Source organism: Dromaius novaehollandiae, chromosome Z, assembly GCF_036370855.1.
Source record: "Dromaius novaehollandiae isolate bDroNov1 chromosome Z, bDroNov1.hap1, whole genome shotgun sequence".
NCBI lineage: Eukaryota > Metazoa > Chordata > Aves > Casuariiformes > Dromaiidae > Dromaius > Dromaius novaehollandiae.
The window spans coordinates 25681033-25696396 of record NC_088132.1 but is presented as its reverse complement, the minus strand read 5'-3'; positions in this window follow the sequence as shown (position 1 = coordinate 25696396).

The following is a 15364-nucleotide window of genomic DNA, read 5'->3' as shown; positions in this document are numbered from 1 at the left end:
ACTGTTTGTCTTCCAATTCTTTGTTCATAGAACTCAAATTTGTAATGATTTTAAAATGCACAATAATAATTGCACAAGATCATAAAATTAATGTCTCTAGTAACTTTAAAATAGTCTAAAATTATTTTTGGTATTATTTTGGGGTAAGCTCAAAGTACCCTACTGTGAATCTCCATTTGGATCTAAGAATTTCTATCCTACACTGCTTCAAGTGTTTTCAATGGTGTTTATGAAATATATGATTCACACAAAATGTGGCATTGACATAGAGAATCTAGAAATGCCACAGCACATTTCAAGGAGTGTCTTTACAATGATATTTCATAACACAATGTTTTTCCTGCTTTTAACACATACAATTTTTTATGTCACTGATTGTCCATATAAAATACAGGCAGACAAGGAATCTATTTTTTTCTTGCTTTGCTTTGTTTTGTTTTACTGTCATTCAATTGTTCTCTTCTTTCCTCTGCTCTTGCTAAGAACATATGTTCTTTATATATTTTCTGAGTTGTTTGCCTAGACATTTCACTTATTTCTTCTGATTTCAGTTCTAACTAGTAGATTGAATAGGACTTAACATTCAAGAACACAATGTTCTTTTCTTTGCTTACAAAACACTTGAAAAAGGGTTGCTTTCCCATCAAAACTACTAACTTCCCACATCTTAATTTCTGACTACTATTCTCCAGATTTATGATTTTCATTACTACATTTCTGTTTCTTTCCAGTTCATTTCACTATGATTATTTTTCATAAAACTAATTCTCATAGAAGTGACTTCTAGGTGGAAATTTTCTTCAGCTCATGGTTTGCTACTTCCCATTCTGTCAATATCTGTTCCTTGACACTTGCATATACCTACCCAGTGTTAATTTGAGGGCTTAACATGGAAAAAATCATTAAGATAAATAACAGGTATTGTATTGTACAATATAGTATAACAAGTCAATGTTTCATAAGGTTTCATTCATGAGAGAACCACCAGAAATCCCTGTTCAGCATGCACCATTAAGTTTTACTGCATATGAAGCCCAAAGACTTTAGTTAGACTAAAGCATCTCAGTCGTCAGGAAACTAAACTTGTTGTCTTAGGCAGAGAGTAGAAGATACTTAGTTTAAATTCATGACTCTACAATAGTGGGAATTTCCTAGGCTGATAGAAAACTGATGTTCAGAAACTTTGCCAGCATGGCCTAAAGTTTTTCACAGACAGCCCTTCTCACCCTGAACCCTCTGGATATACAGGTTTCAGTGCTGGAAGAGGCTCCTGCAGTCAATCTGATCCCTCACACACAATCAGCTAGCTTGTAATTGTACTTTAATATGCTAAAAGATGGACTGTCTGCCATTTTTACATTGTTCTAATATCAAACTACTTTCGTCACATGGAAACAGAACCTTATTTCAAGGCTGAAGAAGTCTAGCTTTGCATGTAGCCAGTGAATCTTGTCATGCCTTTGTCAAAAAGAATGAAAAACAGACCATGGAATACCTTCTCCAATGTGACACCCCAGCCCACAACATTTTTATTTAACAGTTTGCATGAAAACATGAATACACAGGGGAGCTGGAGAGGGGGCATTTGGCTGCAATATTTTTCTGTACATACTAAAACCACATTATTTAAAAGTTCATCGTTTTATATGAGGTACTCACTGAATGCACAGTTGCAGGGAGCAGGCAATGCTCTGTGCTCACTGAAAAAGAGTTCACATGTCTCTCAGGATACAAGTGGTCGGGAAGTAGAGCATAGGAAAGCACTATTTCATTTTTGTAACCCTAAAAGGTGGGGATATTCTGCATAACTGAGAATATATCACTCTTGTGAGAGACCTTGTTTATAAATGATGAAAAATATCTGGCAGCATTGAAGATAAGCCAAATGGCAATGCTTGTATTCTGATATGAATATCTTATCAAAGTAGCAATCATTCATATTCCCATATTAGTGATATATCCTATTATGATGGCTGACTATATCTTGGCTTAGACAAAGTGTTGTCTGATAAATAGACTTAATGCATAAATGTCTGTCAGGAACAAGCAACAGCAAAATGGGGACAGATGTTTGGCTCTCTTTGGAGCTCATCAGCACAGTTCAACTGCTTTATCTGTCAAATGGGTTCAGCCCCCAGTCCAGATACAGAGGAGCTCAGTATTTTGAGACTAAATACAGCTAAGTGAATAATTTCTAGCAAATAATATACTCAAGAAAATTTAGCCTTCTGCTCACAGAATATCCATGAGTTGATCACAGATTTGCTCATGATCATCAAACAAATGTGTTCAAAAGCTGCCTTTTGAAATATGTTATTATGTGGAGTAAGAAAAGACACAGAATTCAAAATGTGTTTTTTTGTAAAGTCAGTCAGAGAAGCCAGGTGGTGACACTGTGGTCATCAAATTGCAAGAATGTTAATGTGTACAGAAAAAGACACCTGTGCATGCATGTATGTAACAAGTTCAGATTCGATTCTTGTATGGGGAGATTTGGAGGAAAGACCTTCTTCTATGTGGAGTTTAGGTGTGGTGTGACAGAGCTAGAATGCAGATTAACTTTGCTGCTTCTCTCAAATGTACCAAGAAAAAACCTTCTCCCCAGAGCTGCTGGCACACTGCTTCCAGTTTCAGAGTCTCTTGGGAATCTTCATGACACTGTCTCTCCTACGTCTGGTTCTGCCTTCAGGAAAATTGTGGGTTTAGATGAGGTTTTGGTCATGCAAAAATTCTCAATTGTCATTGACGTTTTAAAATTATTTCCTATGAGATGAGAATTAGAAATTGGAAAGATCTTGGGTCATCTGGTTCATTCCTCTGCAAGTAAAAGATTGCTCCCTACAGTTGGATTTGTTAAATTATTAATTGCTGGTAATTTATCTGATTAATTAGGACCTTTTGCTTAAAATAAATTATTCAAATCTATTCATTATCTGACCAGTTTTGCAGGTGGCTATATAATATTCTGGAAGTAATGTACGGATTATCCTGAAGTATTACCTTAATGTCCCAGACAGGATCAAAGGCCTATTGTCCTAGGTCCTGTACAAACATATACAGGAAAACATATCTCTTGACACGATATCTTTATAGTCCAATTAAAGACAAGTGATTAAACCACACAGTAGGAGAGAAGGAAAGACAGTGATAACAGTGTAATTTGTGAAACTTCACAGGATTGCTGCATGTGTGCTCTACTTATTCTGAATTATGGCTATTTTAAACATGAGTTTTCTTTTGCATCACATTTCTGTAAACAGTACTGTCCCTCTTGTCTAAAGGTTGGCTGACTTCTTAAAGGTATCACAATATATGTTTACAATGGGAGATTTTGATATTCAAATCACATGCATACATAAACTTGCTACATTATTTAGACCCCTTCCCTGAGTCTTCTCATGCCAGATATTTCTACCTGGAGAAGTAATGTATCTTCAGGAAGTAACTCACCTATTTTAGGTCAGGAAGCGACAAAGACTTGATCCAAAACCCATGGAATTTTACTTGCTTTGTACCAGATTCTAGGCTTTAATTCTGTGAAAATTTTGTGGGGGATGTCTTTAATCCAAACTTGATGTCTACAGAAAACATTTCGTCCTGAGAAATGTTATATGGAACTTTGTTAACCCTTAGGTACAAATCTTATTATGAGTCTAAATTGGAATTTACGGCAACTGGTAGGGTGTGTGTCTTTGGACCAATTGTCAAGGCTTTCTGAAGCTCTTCTGCAACTCCTCCCTGATTTTTTTCATAAATCATTAGCTTCCCACTCCTGATGTCACAGTTCTATAACAGCTCCTTAGTGCCTACCTCCACCTAACATTAAAATAGCTCTTGCCTTCTGGCAAGGGGCAGGAGGAAGAGTTTTAGTGGAAGGCTATGTTTAAGCACAATGGGTGAAGACCTGCTGCAGTGTCACTGCTGAAGGGGAGGTGAGAATGTCACGAACATATTGGAGATCAGGGACAGGGAGTTTGATCTAAAAAATCTCTGTGTTTTGTTTGAAAGGACAGCAGGTATGCAACATTCACAGAAGACTCCCCCTCCCCCACTCTTTTTCCAAACTCTTTCAGTCATCCTTATTACTGGCTTCCACTTTGGATTTCATATGCAGAAGAGACAGAACAGCTGGGCAGTTCAGCTGGAGGAGAAAATAGGAAAATATGAAACATGTATTCACATTTGAAAGTAGTGCTAATGGAAACATTGGCAAAAAAAAGCCTTTTGTCTAGCAATAATAATATTTTACACTTGTTATGCAGTACATGGTGTCTTTCATCAGAAAAATCCCCAAACACTTGGCATACACTACCATAGCTTTGCTCACTGAGGTGGACAAAGAAATAACAGCGTTTTATTATACCTCTTTAAAGGTCTTTTTAATTGGGTGTGCTACTTAGATAACAGGAGGGCAAGTAGAGTAAAGGTGGAATATTTAAATATGCAATGAGTTTATGTACAAAATTGTATATTTGCTACATCTATAAGAAATTTTGGCAAAGAACAAATAACAGCAGTGTATGTGTTTTTCTTCTTTCCCAATAAGTACCATAAGAGCTCCAATGCTCACAAAGAACAGAAAAAGTGCTGGAGGATGCATATCGAATGAGAGAATTTTGGAAGATGAAGCGAAATCTGTAATTATGAATTTTAAACCTGATTGTCACCTCTGAATTGAACAGAATGGTTTGGGTGACAGAGTTTAGAAAAATGAGTACTTTCTGTAGTTTTTATACTTAGCAGGTAATACTTTCACAAATCTAGCGTGTCTTAGTTATGTGAATTTACTCTCACCTCGTTTGCCTCCTGCTACTCCTTCTCTTTTGTGACTTAGTTTTCCTTTTCTCTCTTCCCCACACCACTCTTCCCTTGCTCGCTCATCCTTAGCAGTCAGAGATATTACTTTTGCCCCTATCTTTGAAGACAATAAGGTGCTGTCACCTTTCTGTGACCAATTCCAGGAAACTAAATTGAGATCCTTGTTTCCTACATTTCACACTAGATGTTGATCAAAAATTTTAGTGTATAAGGAACTTAATTATTGTGAGGGAATATCTACCTTGGAGAAGGAATATCCAATGGGTCTTCTGGCAAGTCCACTGAAAACTTTCAAGGTTGACACTGATATTCTGAGTGGGGCTAATGCAGCAAGCAAAGCAGTTTGATAATGCTGGATAATGGTGCCCTCTGTGCATTCATTTATGCACTTTCTAGTGTTTATGAGGAGGTGAGGCATTTCTGGATTAACATAAGCTTTTTAAACGTCGGAATGCCTCTGCCTAACTCCACTAAGCCTGTGTAAAAATAGATTGAGAAAGAAGATGAAGCAATACGTAGATTATGATTTCCTCTCCCATTCTCTATTTCCCTTGAGTTTAATGTCAATACAGAATAAAAACTGAAGACCCTATAGTGCAAACTGCTTCTCCTGGATAAAACTGCAAGGTCAAATAAATATAATACATCCAATTGCCAAAAAAAAAAAAGTACTATCAGGTTTCCGCATATACACGCAGCATGTAGGTGTGCTCTCAAGCTAAGAGGCATACATATAGCCAGTTGCTTTCGCAGTATGCTTTTGTCCAGGCCTCTTATGTGGAGTTCAGCTAGAATTGTCTTAAAAAGAGTGCTTTCCTAAAGCAAATCAACACTATGTTTGCTGTATTTACAATCTGTGACAAAAGGCATCACTGTGCTGTAATGCATTTCTTACATAGTCTCTATTTTCAATCACTTTGTAATATTTTGCTTGTGAAAAACAGATAAAGATTTTCTGAAGTGCCTAAGAGAGTTAAGCACTACAAGTCAAAAGGATCCAGGCATATAAACAGCAGTAGTTGCTTTAAAAAAGTATATCCTAAATGTCTTTGCTTATGTCAAGTGCTAAATTTGTCCCCATTGAGAACTAGGTTGATGGGAAGATGTCTGTTTAAGAAAAAACTGTTTTTTTTTAATTAGCCAAGCATAAACATGTCCTAATTTTCATGTATACAGTTTGTTGTTCACAAAATTTTGCTGAATTAACTTTTATCTTCTTAAAATATCTGTCTGTGGGTTCAGCTAGTTTCTTAATAAAATTTTAGGAATGAAGGAAACTCAGGGTTCAGAATGAAATCTTTGATTTTAATACCTGCACTGTTATTCTATCTCCTTAGGAGGAAGATAAGGGATTCCTCCAACATGGGCAGGGCAGAGACTTAGTGTTATGCAGGCAACCTTCATTTCTGTATATTTTATTTGCATCATTTTTACCATGTCTAGAAGGGAACATTTCCTCCAAAGAAAGCGTTTCTGACTGCTTTCTTCCAAGCTGCCTCCCTTTTTCCTCATGAAAACGCATCATGTGATCTTTGGAATAGGGATAAGAAGGATTACAGGGTTTTAAAGGATCCTGCCCTGAGAGTCACTGTCTATATGTGCTGCAGAGCTTTTTCTCTTCAGCTCTGATTGCCCAGGCAGCGGGCTGCTCTGTGACTGCCTCCCCGAGGTGGCAAGGATGGCTGAGGGGTGATGAGCACCCTCATCTCGCCTGGAGCAGCAGTCGGGGTGCAGCTGGGCACGAGGGCTGCGGAAAGCACCATGAAGCCACCTCCACCTTTGCAATAGGCATGGCCAGGGAGACCTTCCCTTCAGCTGGTTCAGAGGTGGCCTCCCTTGCATTGGCAGCCCTCTGTCACTGCTCAAAGGGATCAGCAGCCTGAGGAATTACTGCTGAAAAACAAACACACAAAAAGCCGCACACGACCAACTATAAAGCAAAGGAGGCAAGAGAGCTAATAAACAAATCCTATTTGTATCAGCCTGACGACCAGAATTTGTCCCATACATGAATTACCCACCCGTGGTTTATATGCTACATAAGCAAATAAAAGGCTTTTTCAAAAACTTCTCATTGGTCATTAGATGCTCCTTCCAATGATCGTGTTATACCCTGCAGAGCTAATGCGTTCAGTGCTATGAACTTATATATAGTGCTTAGGAAATGACAGTACTGGAACCCCCTCGAATGTGATTGGTTCAGAACATCTCTGGGCAGCTTGCAAATACCCTTTCAGCTCACATTAGTATATTTCCAGTCTGAATTTTCTTTTAATTTAGAAAAAAAAAAAAGACTTTTAAAAAGAACAAGAAGAAAGTTGGATGTTTCCTAAAGCAACATTCAAAGCAATTAAATGAAACCTTTTTAACAGCATGCTCTTTTTCATTTTCACTATCACCTCCTTAGCCTTAAGTAAAAACTAAAAGAGACCTTTGAAAAATGATGATTTTTTATATTTAATATGTGATCTTTTCATGTTTCTGCTGTTGTATGCTTTTGAGCTGTCTAACAACTATGGATATGTAGCCAGCAGAAGGGCAAACTTGTCTCACATCCTGTGAAGAGGTGACTACCTGAAGTGTGGGTATGAAAGAAAGTATAAGAATTCTCTGAAAGGTTTTACTATACAGAATATAGGGCTGAGACCTTCATCTAACCCTGGATGCACATTATTCTTAATAATGCGTACCCGTACAGTTTTTGCAGACTTTAAGTAGTAAGCTTACTAAAATTGACAATATTTTACAGAAACAGGAAAAAAAAGTCATGTTTCCTGTATCTTTCACAGTTCTTTAATTTGTGACATATCACTTTTATCTCTTCTTGCTTTAACACCAGATTTGGTTTAATTAAATTTATGTCAAATGAACACATGAAACGAAAGGAAAATCAGAAAGCCTGCAGTTGCCCATTAGTGAGTCAGTGACTGCACAGTGAAAGGCTTTTGAAGCCTGGCTTACTGCCAGAACAAGCTTGCAATGATGCTCAGAGACACCCATGATGCTTTGAAGGAAAGGACTTAGCTGACCTGAACCTGCTCCATGGAATCAGTCCAAATCCTCATGGGCTGGATGTAAAATCTATAATAAGTCTTCTGTCTTCAACCATTTACCTGTCAAGTGAAATGAGTCAGGGTGTGAAACTACAATAACTGTACATAATTAATTAGAATAGATCATTCTTTATTTTTAATATGCTTAAAAAAAAAATCCTTCCAAGCATTTTTTAACCCATTAGCTACATATTTATCACTGATCAGCCTTTCTGTTGTGGATCTGCAAGGTTTTAAAACACAAAATATCACTGCCCTACTTTGCCTGCAGTGCAACTGAGGTGTAGAGATCATAAGGGTGTCTGCTGGAACGTGGTCCTGCGAGATCCTGAGAACCACAGTCCAAATCTGGCAAAGCGAAGCAGCATATGTTTACCTTTCAGCATGTGACTCTGTTCGCATGTTTAAAATACTTTTTGGGGCTGGGACTGAAGCAGTCAGCACTTTTCAGCTGGGTACCATTGTGTAGCTGCCATCACAGAGCAACCCAGCTGACACAGGCAAAGGAGGCAGCTACGGAGGTGCAGACTTCCAGGTCTGGGTCCTAACAATAGCATATCTTTAGGGGGAAACTATTGTCAAGAACAGTAGGCTGTGACTGTAACACACTGTGGTTTTTCTGCACGAACTCCAGGTATAGTCCACACTGAAAATGCCTTTGCAGAGTTACCTTAATCTATTATCAAGTGGACTAGAAAAGGTACTCTCAGTGCCTGCATGAACAGCTGGATTGAGTTCCTACTGAGAAATAGCTATTCTGCATTCCCTTTCCAGCCTCTTTCCCTTGTAGACAAGACCTTATAAATATATAAATAGATTATGTTAGTTTAGACTATTTGATATCTATTTACATGCAATCATCTTCATGCTGGGCAACTCTCAGATATATATCACACATTATTTACACAATAAACTATCATGCTATATGGTAATTTGATAGAGTTTTGTTGATAGCTAATAGTGAAATGAAGAATTCTCACTGCAATTATTTTGTTACTGTCATGCTAAAATGTCAGTTTGCATCCTGTTTGCAGCCAGTTTAGCAGCTGCTAACTCTTGATCCATATCTCTCAGTGGTAAGACATTAAATTAAGTCCTGGAGTTTCAGCACCTCAAAATATCAATATTTTGACAGCTCATTCAGTCTGAATACTAGATGGCTTTAGCTGAATTTGAAATAAAACAGCTAAATTATCTATATTCTGTGTAAATAAATGAAACAATATGTCAATATATATTCTCTTCTATTATTCTAAATTTATGGTTGTTTAGTACCTCTTTGGTTTGAAAGCTATAAAAGCATACTTTGCGGTCAGTAAATGTGTATACCAGTTTTGTAGTCACAAGAAAGTACTGCTTATTAAACACAAGGAATTCACAACCCTCCAGAATTTTGTTGGTGATTTTTTTTTTATTACTATGTATTCTAGCTGTATTGCATATCATTTCAAGATTTCTACTGAGATCAGAGTCCACTATTCTAGTCAACCTATCTGGGTGAGACACACACATTGAAATAACTGACTCCCAACCCAGAGCCTGGATTGCTCCAGAGTCATGAAGTGTTGGAAGTGGAAGAAGACAGATAAAGCTCAATAAGCACATAAATTTGATTTGAAAAGTTAGGGATCATATCTGAACAGAAAGGTAATATCCAAATCTGTGAATATCTAGAAATGGAACCATTTGAAATTATGTGGCCTCTGTTTACAGGGAATGCAACAACCCTCCTCAGTAGATCCAGCTCATAGTCACACATATTCCTTTGTTTCAGATTGAACTGTACACTCCACATCATTTAAATTTGCAAAAAAAACCCTTCAGTCCAAAAATACATCAAAACTTCAGAACCTTATAAAAAGTCAGGCAAACCATTTTCAGTTGTACATATGTATCACCAAAGTATTTCGTTCATGTCTTGCAGCTGGGGCTTGTCCCTGTATTCAAATATTAGAAAGAGTACATCTGGAATATTTGTATGTGCTGGAAAGAGAAAAAAAATCATTAAGTACTACAAATAAAAAGATTCACACTAATATCAGATTCTTTTATTCTTGAGGAGCCAGTAGACTGAGGTTATGTGGTAGCCTAAAACTCAAACACTGTCTTGTTTAACTTTCCCTTTCAACCCACAAAGTCCCTGCAGCACCTTATCTGCTATTTCATAGTAACACATGCCTTGTTGTGTCCCTCTCTGCTTAATTTTTGTGAACCGTAACACATAAATAATGCTTCTTATTCTTTGATTATTTTTTTCTTAACCTCTAACCATTGAAGACCTAGAAGTTCACTTGGGCAGGATTACAAAGGTTAAAAAAGTTTCAGTCATTGTCTGTAACTAACCTTTTTTCAGTGCTTCTGCTTTGCATGTTCTATTTTACAAAATAAGATTTTGTCCATAATGAGAAGGCATTTTCAATTTTATTCTCAGTAAAGTGACATAACCAGAAAAGAATATAATGATGCTTAAAGCTACATCCATGGCTTGGCTGATGGCAAAGCTGTAGTATGATGAGATCTCATGAACTGCATGCAGCAACTCCTTCTCACTTGTATTTAACCCAGTCTTAGAATTCTTTGTCACGTCCAGGGAATCTACCTAGTCAGATTTGAAAAATAGTTACACTGCTTTCCAGTTCTCAGGTTAATAGAAGTGGATGCATTCAGGAAAACAGAAAAACTTATTTAATCTGCAGATGTCATAAGTTTGATGGCATTGGGAAAAAAGGTGTTTTTTTGTTTTTTTTTTAATGAGAGTATCCATTCTTAAAAAGCATGCCAGCTTCTTGGGAAAAACAAACAAACAAACAAACAAACCCTGTCACAGTGACCTTTAGAAAGAATCTATCTAAAAGCTGAATGCTCCATCAGAGAAAAATTCTGGTGTAAATCAACCATCTTTTATTTCATCAATGCTTGGCATCAACAGTATGATATAAATACTTCTATCACGCCAAGTGCCACTTTCCATTTTACGCACGCAACTTCTAATTTTGCTACACAGTTTTACGTAATCACTTCTAAAGTAGATTAGGTCCTGCGGGAGGGGTGGGGTCCAACTTTGGGAAACAATACATAGGATAACCTAGAGCAGAAGACAAGATAACAGAAGACAGAAATAAGATTAGACTGTGTCTGTGGCAAGAGGTGCTTCCTACGCTGCTGACTGACCTACCCATCAGACAAGCAAGGTGGCCAGACTGACGTAGATATGGATTAATTTTTGAAGTTTTTTGAATCTTCAGGGATTTTGCAAGCTTATTTTTTCTTTACCAAAAATGTAATAAGCATGTTTTCTGTACTTTCATTCCCTGTTTTTCTTCTACTGATTATAATTTTTGTAAGTGTCATTAAAAGAGAGTTTTTTTCCTTTTTTTCCCAAACTTTGACCAAATAGGAAAGCATTTGCACCAAAAAGGTAAGTTTTATCCCCACTTTTAAGAGAAAGGTGGAGCTAACATTTTGAACCCTTGCAGATATTCCTGTTAGTACTGAACTTTCCTATTAGTAGCGATTTTTTTCAGATTTCTCCTCACCCATAGCTATAGTCTTTGAATGGAAAGATTCCTTAGAATGTTTTACTGTCAAACAATCCTGATTTCAGATAGATGTAACATTATTTTTCACAGTATCACATCCATAGTATGACATACTATGATACAGGATGACCTTTCCAAACTTGCTGCTATTCAGGAGTATCCCACTTCATTTGTTAAAGAAAAGAAGGGAATAAACTCAGGGAAAAGATGGGAAAATAATTACCTTTTCTGTCAAAGTGGTATATATACAGCAAATGGGAAATAAACCCTCTGTATCAAGAACAGTCTAACTAACATATATCATCACCTGTCAGATGAAGCAAAAAAAAGAAAGTATCTGCCCTATTTGAAATCCATCTCTTACATAAATGCCACAGAGCTTCAGAGCTGAATGACAAGTTCATTTGAGGAATCATTCAAATCTCATATTTTTATTATATTTCCACAGCTTTATTTTTGTCTTATAAAATTGCTTGTCTTACAAGCAATGTAATTATGATGTATACTGCAATAAAATGAATTTATCAAACTGATAAATAAGTGCAGAATGTCTTTAATTCAAGTTAATCATTCTTTTTATAAATAATTTTTTCACAGCATAACTTGTAACACTGGGACAGCTGCTTCTTTAGCAGCCTGCTTCTATCGAAAGGTTTTGATGAAAGTCCAGATTTGAACACAATTTTACACAATCCAATACATCTTTGCAAGAAAAGGAATCATCTTGAAATTAAAATTAACTGATGTCTCAACTCCTTTCAAAAATAGTCAGTTCTACTCCATTTTTTAAGTGGAAGAAATGTAATCTGTGCAAATCAACACAGATGGTTGTTAAAAATGTAGTCATTTTTTAACATCCTGAATTAGAGAAGTGATCGTTGCTACAAAGACCAAGTGCAAGTTTGTGATGATGAGAAAGACAGTTCCTCATAAAATCTTGTATTACAGGGTAGTAAGTGAATCAAGGTCCTTCCCAGTGTTTGCTCTTTTGGGATTTTTGTTTTGCTTTCATAGGTGTATTGATTTAAGGGAGAGCAAATGTGAAGATTCATAAACTCTGTCCAGGAATACCGTAGATCCTAACAAAATTAAAACCTCTCCTACTTAACCTGTTAGGTCATTTCTATGGTTTCACGTAGGAATTAAACAATGGCATCATCTAACGTTAGCACTAACATTGCTTTCAGTTACCTTTTATGGATCAAAGAGCATCTCTGTTGGTGAATCTTGCCTTCACAGAGTCCCTAGTTCCTTTAAACATGCTTTGTGACTGTATTACAAACCAAAATAAATATTCTCATCTTCAACAAATAACGTTTTTAAGCTTTTAGTCAATTTGTGACTTACAGGACAAGCTCTGCAACTATCAGCTTACACACTTCACAGTGTTCCTGAAACAGCTGGTGCCTCAGTTTGTAGTAACATGATAAAAGAAGTATCCTTTGGTACATATTGTTCTCTAACGCAGAACTATTGCAGCAAAAGTACTGTAAACATATAGAATGAAGTGGGTGCGGGAAGAATCCTCAGCACAACACCTAATAGGTTGCTTAATTTGGAAAATGTTCTTCTCTGGGCTAGAAGAAGCAGTAGGCTATATGTCCCCAGAGAGGGAGCGAGCGAATTACACGCCGGTTAAGAATATGCACTGAATTTGCATCCCCTGCTTTTACATACACTATTTAATAGCAATGGGATGAGGAAAAGAGATCTGCCAGCGTAGTCACTTAGAGTTTGCAATTCAGTTGTCATGTTGAAACTTACTATAGGCATGAGCAAAATGCAGTGTGAAGAATATGTGGCTTGATATTATACTGGAAAAGTGAACTTTGCAACTGCTTATGCATAATTAAGTGGCTGGGATTGCTAGCTTTTGTGCACTGCTTTAGACAACAATGAAAAATTAAAGGGGAAAAATAAACTCTGAAGTAACTGTATTGATGGTAAAATTCTGCCTTTCTGTGCTGTTTTTGTCATCTGCTTGTATCTGGCATTCTATATGAACACATATTTTTGCATATATTTTGTTTATGTGCGAGCCTTGGCATTTTAGCCATCTCCTGCAGAGGCCCCTTAGTACCATATGCTTCTGTTTTTCTTCATTGTGTGATGTGATCTCTTCTGACTGTTACATGCACGTGAAAGGACAGTGGGCTTTTGGGGGAGAAGAAACCATGCTTTAAGAGAGCACACGTCAGTTGGCCTTCAGTCGTGTGGAGCTGATTGCATCTGACAAGTGTTGTAGCTACTCATCGTAATGGATGTCTCTGCTTTAGCAGAGGAGAGGTGAAAAGGATGTAATTCCCAGTGGAAGAAGGCAACATGAACTATTATTTAATTACTGGCTAATATAAAAATCCCCTGGAATCCCTTGTTGGTTTACAGACTTGCCTCTTCCTCCTTTCTCTACAAGGCAACAATCAGGGCTTTTAATGCAGTGCAGACAGCTATGCCCGTTAGGAAAATAGTTCCTAAAAGACATAATATGCATATTCCTTTCTTTTACGAAGCACAGAAGTCTGTATAGATTTACCATCACATCTTGAAATCTAGAAATCACTCATGTTTTATCCTGCTTAAAAGATTATTTTTCTTAATACACAGCCTGAAATAACAATTCCGCATTCAGCAGCAACTTAGTCCAAGATCCAGAGGTTGTTTGCTTCGTTTATCAGGAAAGCTTGATTACTTCTCTGGCTGAATCCCTCCACCTTCTCTCTATTCAAGCACTAATGCCTCGATTCAGTTCAAAACACACCTGGCCCATTTCTCTGTGAAACCAAAATTCTTTGTGTATTCTCATCTGGAGACAAAATCTTTTGTTTGTTACTGTTGCTGTGGGAAAAAACAGGCACATGACCTTTTGCTTTATCTCTGTTAAGAGCTTCACATATGCATAGATAGTAAAAGACAGTGGGGTCAAAAACTGACACTCGGAATTAAACACTAGAACTACAATTAAGATTTCATAACTGAGAGATAGTCATGATCTTTTTTCAAAAAAAAAAAAAAAAAAGAAAAGAAAGAAAGAAACTAGGTACTGCCAAAAATAAATCTGGCTTATAGCCAAAGGTTTGGATCCTCATTAGCCCCAGGTGGTTTCAGTCAGAGATACACATTCCAGTATATTGCTAGTTTTAACCCTTTTTATTGATGTTTTTCATATCATTTTTAACATGTGGTAGTGTGAAGAATATGGTACTCACCTAAAACTGTAGGTTTTTTCCTGCTGCTAGGACTGGAGTATGAATTTTAAAATACTATTAAAATAATATAGTCTTAAGATTTATCCTATACATAAGATTTTGAAGTCTCACTGTAAGAAATAAGAAATAAAGCTTTTATGGAACTAAAATAGCCCTTGAACATAAGGAATGAAAAGGAAAAAAGAACCTTCCTACCTAAATGGTCCCTTTTTCACAAGCTGCTACACAGCAAAATTTGCATGTTGGGACTTATTAGCTGCCTCAGTACAAGTACTTTCATTCCCACCCCCAGTAAAATCTCTGGCTACTGCAAAATGAGCAACTTGGAACTACAGATAATTACTACTGACTTTGCACAGCTTTTCAGACACTGCACTTCATAGAGCATGCTGCACACATCACAAATTTATGGACTTAGTACTGCACTATTTTAAATAGAAGTTGCATTTTATAGCATTTTACACAGTTTAAAAAAATGCTGAGACAATTCAGTAAATACGGATGTTTTGATAACCCGAGCTAAAGAGGAAGGAAAGTCAGAAAGATGAAGTGATTTGCCCAGTTAGAGTGTGGCACGTTGGGAATTCGAGTTTGCCTCCTGCCAGGGTTGGTCTCAGTTCTCCAGGCCATATTGCCTCTGTACCGTGTAAAGTGGAAAGTCCTGTGAGTTCCACACTATCTGCAATATTTGCTTAACATTAATAGCATCATTTCTGTTTCGGTAGTCCTGTGGCACATTAGTATTTGA